Source organism: Triticum aestivum, chromosome 5B (assembly GCF_018294505.1).
Source record: "Triticum aestivum cultivar Chinese Spring chromosome 5B, IWGSC CS RefSeq v2.1, whole genome shotgun sequence".
Lineage (NCBI taxonomy): Eukaryota > Viridiplantae > Streptophyta > Magnoliopsida > Poales > Poaceae > Triticum > Triticum aestivum.
The window spans coordinates 403,398,564-403,402,946 of NC_057807.1; positions in this window are offsets into that span (position 1 = coordinate 403,398,564).

Consider the following 4,383-nt stretch of genomic DNA (forward strand, 5'->3'; position numbering starts at 1 on the left):
TCCCATCAACTCTCCTGTGAAGGATGAAGCCGCCATGAACGTGCTCCGTCTCGAGTCTCGCGTTGCTGCTGTGGTCGACTATCTTGCGAGCCTGAAGGTTGCAACATCCCGCATCGACACAACACTTTGGCCGGGAGAAACACTTCAGAACGATCTCGAGTCTCTGATGACTCGACTGAACAAAATTCCAAGTCGAGTGCAAGAATGGAAAAAATCTTCTGCCAGGTGTGGTGCCGACGTTGCTCTGTCTCTGGTTTGTGTTCACTGCAAGGACGCGCGAGAGGACAAGCTGGCGTCTCTCAAAGTGGCCAATACCAAGAAGCACGACTTCCGATCTTTCATGGAGACCTTCATTGCTGCTGCCACTCGGATCACAAATGGAATCGACCTGGACGAGTTCGTTGCGCCTTCCAGTCCTCCGCAGGAGGAGTAAAAAACTTCTATGCTCGATGCTTTAAATTTGCCTCGGAATGCCGAGTGGTTTTTGTAACCGATAAACTTCAACAGGCTTGGTGCCTGAGCACTTCTGGATCCGTAAGACGTTATCTGAACTTGGTTTTGCTATTGAATATGTTTGCTTCTACCTTCGAACGATCATCGTCCTTTGCTCGGAATATATACTAGTGTTTGTGATGCTCTTTTGCAGGTAGGGATGAAGCACAAATTGCAATCGACTTGTACTCGTCATGCTTAGGCGAGCACTGGGCTGCAGCTAAGCCCCCGAGTGGGAGGTTTGCTCTCCACTCGGTAGGATTTTCAAAAACTTAGGCGAGCACTGGGCTGCAGCTAAGCCCCCGAGTGGGAGGTTTGCTCACCACTCGGTAGGATTTTCAAAAACTTAGGCGACACTGGGCTGCAGCTAAGCCCCCGAGTGGGAGGTTTGCTCACCACTCGATAGGATTTTCAAAAACTTAGGCGAGCACTGGGCTGCAGCTAAGCCCCCGAGTGGGAGGTTTGCTCACCACTCGGTAGGATTTTCAAAAACTTAGGCGAGCACTGGGCTGCAGCTAAGCCCCCGAGTGGGAGGTTTGCTCACCACTCGGTAGGATTTTCAAAAACTTAGGCGAGCACTGGGCTGCAGCTAAGCCCCCGAGTGGGAGGTTTGCTCACCACTCGGTAGGATTTTCAAAAACTTAGGCGAGCACTGGGCTGCAGCTAAGCCCCCGAGTGGGAGGTTTGCTCACCACTCGGTAGGATTTTCAAAAACTTAGGCGAGCACTGGGCTGCAGCTAAGCCCCCGAGTGGGAGGTTTGCTCTCCACTTGGTAGGATTTTCGTGGTGTACCTCCGAAGGAGAAGATAGCAGTCGACCTGCGCTTCGTCCTCCTTGCGGAGCGCACGTTGTATTTGTGGCGTAGCTTGGAAGGAGAAGGCAGGAGTCGACCTGCGCCTCGTCCTCCTTGCGGAGTGCATGTTGTATTTTATACTTAGGCGAACACTAGGTTGCAGCTAAGCCCCCGAGTGGGAGGCTGGCTCACCACCCGGCAGGATTTGGTTTAAACTTAGGCGAGTACTTGGACTGCAGCTAAGCCTCCGAGTGGAAGGCTGGCTTACCACTCAGTAGGATTTTGGTTTAACTTAGGCGAAACGGATTCGCAGCTAAGCCTCCGAGTGGAAGGCTGACTTACCACTTGGTAGGATTTTGTTTAAACTTAGGCGAAACGGATTCGCAGCTAAGCCTCCGAGCGGGAGGCTGGCTCACCACTCGGTAAGGATTTTTTTTTTACAAACTTAGGCGAAACGGATTCGCAGCTAAGCCACCCACTGGGGGACTGATTTGTGTGAACAAAAGTAACAACAATCACTAGGAAAATTATAAAACTCTTGTCTTTGATAAATAAACTACAGAAGTACTTTTATTACAACTCATCCGAGTGAATACTTAAGTATAAAAGGGGCGGAGCAGATCCGCATTCCAAGCTCGTGGCTCGTCAATCTGGCGATCGACATTGTAAAGAAGGTATGCTTCGTTGTGGAGAACTTTGGTAACAATGAAGGGGCCTTCCCAAGTAGGGGCGAGTTTGTGCGGCTTCTGTTGGTCCACTCGGAGGACCAAGTCTCCTTCCTGGAAGGCTCGGCTCTTCACATTTCTGGCGTAGAATCGGCGCAAGTCTTGCTGATAGATGGTCGACCGGATCATGGCCATCTCTCTTTCTTCTTCCAGAAGGTCGACTGCGTCCTGCCAGGCTTGTTCTGCTTCGACCTCAGAGTAGAGCTCGACTCGCGGTGCATTGTGAAGCAGGTTTGGCAGAACCGCTTCAGCTCCGTAGACCAGAAAGAACGGAGTTCTCCCAGTCGACCGATTTGGAGTAGTCCTCAATCCCCAAAGAACTGATGGAAGTTCGTCGACCCACGCGCCTGCTGCGTGCTTGAGGTCACGCATCAACCGGGGTTTCAGTCCCTTGAGAATTAGGCCGTTTGCTCTTTCTGCTTGTCCATTCGACTGGGGGTGGGCGACTGAAGCGTAGTCGACTCGAGTGCCTTGAGAAGCGCAGAAGGCTTTGAACTGATCGGAATCGAAGTTTGACCCATTATCAGTGAGGATGCTATGCGGAACTCCATATTTGAATATCAATTCTCTGATGAAGCTGATGGCAGTGCCAACATCAAGATTTTTAATGGGCTTGGCTTCGATCCACTTGGTGAACTTGTCGACTGCCACCAGTACATGGGTGAAGCCGCTCCTGCCAGTTCTCAGTGGTCCAACCATATCTAACCCCCAAACAGCGAAAGGCCAGACGATTGGAATGGTCTTCAAGGCTGAGGCGGGCTTGTGTGACATATTGGAGTAGAACTGACATCCTTCACACTTGTCGACTATCTCTTTTGCCATTTCATTTGCTCTGGGCCAGTAAAAGCCTGCTCGGTATGCTTTAGCCACGATGGTCCGAGAGGACGCATGATGGCCACAGGTCCCCGAGTGGATGTCGTTGAGAATCATTCGACCCTCTTCCGGTGTTATGCATTTCTGGCTGACTCCAGTCGCGCTTTCTCTGTACAACTGTCCCCTCATGACAGTAAAGGCCTTGGATCGACGGACGATCTGCCGAGCCTCTTCTTCATTCTCTGGGAGCTCTTTCCTTAGGATATACGCGATGTAAGGCACTGTCCAGTCGGGAGTGATAACCAGAACTTCCATGATTAAGTCAACCACAGCTGGGACCTCAACTTCAGTCGGATCCGTGGCACTTTTTGGCTGCGGGGCTTCTTCGGTGAAAGGATCCTCTTGAACCGATGGTACGTGGACATGTTCCAAAAACACGCCACTAGGAATGGCTTCTCTTTTGGAACCTATCTTCACCAAGTCATCAGCTGCTTGATTTTTCAGTTGGGGTACGTGATGAAGCTCTAACCCCTCGAACTTCTTCTCTAGCTTTCTTACTGCGTTGTAGTAACCAGTCATAGCTGGGCTTTTGACATCCCACTCCTTCATCACTTGGTTAACCACCAAATCCGAGTCACCGTAGACCATGAGGCGACGGACGCCGAGTGAAATGTCCATACGCAACCCATACAAAAGTGCTTCGTATTCTGCTTCGTTGTTGGAGGAGTCAAAGTGAATCTGGAGTACGTATCTGAGCTTATCTCCTCGGGGGGAAACCAACACTACCCCGGCACCGGAACCATTCAGCATTTTAGAGCCATCAAAGAACATAGTCCAGTGCTCCGAGTGAACTTGAGTCGGTAACTGCTGTTCAGTCCACTCGGCGAGGAAATCTGCTATTGCTTGGGACTTGATAGCTTTCTTTGCCTCAAATCTGATATCAAGGGGAAGGAGTTCAATCGCCCATTTTTCCACTCGACCATTTGCATCTCTGTTGTGCAGAATCTCTGATAAGGGGGCGTCGCTGACGACTGTGATGGTATGGTCAGAGAAGTAGTGAGCAACTTTCTTCGTGGTCATATAAATCCCATATACAAGCTTCTGATAATGAGGGTATCGTTGCTTTGATGGGGTCAGGACTTCAGAAATATAGTATACTGGGCGCTGAACTTTGAAGGTTTTCCCTTCTTCTTCCCGCTCGACCGTAAGTACTGTACTGACGACTTGTCCTGTGGCTGCAATGTAAAGCAGCAAAGGCTCTTTGCTGATCGGGGCAGCAAGCACCGGCTGGGTGGAAAGCAGGGTTTTTAACTCTGCAAACGCTGCGTCAGCTTCAGGAGTCCACTCGAACTTGTCTGACTTCTTCATCAGTCGGTAAAGAGGCAATGCCTTCTCACCGAGACGAGAGATGAATCGACTTAAAGCGGCCAAGCAACCAGTAAGCTTCTGAACATCGTGCACACGCACAGGTCGTTTCATTCGGAGTATAGTGCCCACTTTCTCTGGGTTTGCATCGATTCCTCGTTCGGAAACGAGAAAACCGAGTAACTTTCCGCCAGG